At 41.0% G+C, this 847-nt stretch overlaps 1 pseudogene; it reads left to right on the top strand.

Moving 5' to 3' along the window:
• Nucleotides 1–347: 347 nt before the first annotated feature.
• Nucleotides 348–466, top strand: LOC112481479 (annotated as a pseudogene).
• The last annotated feature ends 381 nt before the right edge of the window (nt 467–847 follow it).

Raw genomic sequence — 847 nt, 5'->3', positions numbered from 1 at the left:
AGTCAATTCCTCAGGAACCTCCTCAAGGAATCCTCAATTCATCTTCATCTGCATTCAGGTTAAAGTTGTTTGCTATCTCAACCACAGTCCTGTTGATTCTTGCAACCTCCTTGACCTTGGTGAATCCTTTGAAGTCATGGACAAACCTCCTGAGTGTCTTCTTCCAGGTGCCTTTATACATGATGCCTCCTTGGTGACATCACCCCAAGCCTAGCGAGGTTCATGATACAGTCAGAGATATCGTAATTCTTCCAGAATATATCAGTGCCTTCTCAGTGTCTTCTTCAGTTGTAGCAATGGCCTGGGCAAAGACCCTCCTCAGGTTGTAAGCCTTAAAAACTGCTATAGTCTACGGCCATGCCACCCTGAACAAGTCTGATCCCATCTGATCTCAGAAGCTAAACAGGGTCAGACCTGGTTACTACTTGGATGGGAAACCACCTAGGAAGATCAGGTGCTGAAAAAAAAAAAAAAAACCTGCTAGAAATCATTGATCCACTGGTTGGATCAAAGAGGTGGTTTTGAAGGGAGAAACACCACTTTGATATTGGGATGAAGATCACCAATAAAAGGAAGATGTCAGGAAGCATTCTCAATAAAAAGCAAAATCTCATAAGGTATTTTATTCTCTAAACACTACTTATCTATTTTCCTGGCATAACAATTCAGAAGAGCATCTTGAAAGAACTGAGTCATCTGTAACTTCTTATTTCTCTTGTAGTATACTGCTGGTATATGCTTATTAATAACATCTGAAGGTCTTGGAGTTTTCACTATGCCAGATCACAAAGGTTTCAAATTGTAGTTTGCAACACTGCCCCCAAAGAAGACTGTTACCCTATCCTTA

Source organism: Pteropus alecto, unplaced genomic scaffold, assembly GCF_000325575.1.
Source record: "Pteropus alecto unplaced genomic scaffold, ASM32557v1 scaffold72, whole genome shotgun sequence".
Taxonomy (NCBI): Eukaryota; Metazoa; Chordata; class Mammalia; order Chiroptera; family Pteropodidae; genus Pteropus; species Pteropus alecto.
Note: the sequence above shows the minus strand (reverse complement) of the source record. Positions and strands in the feature narration are given on the sequence as shown.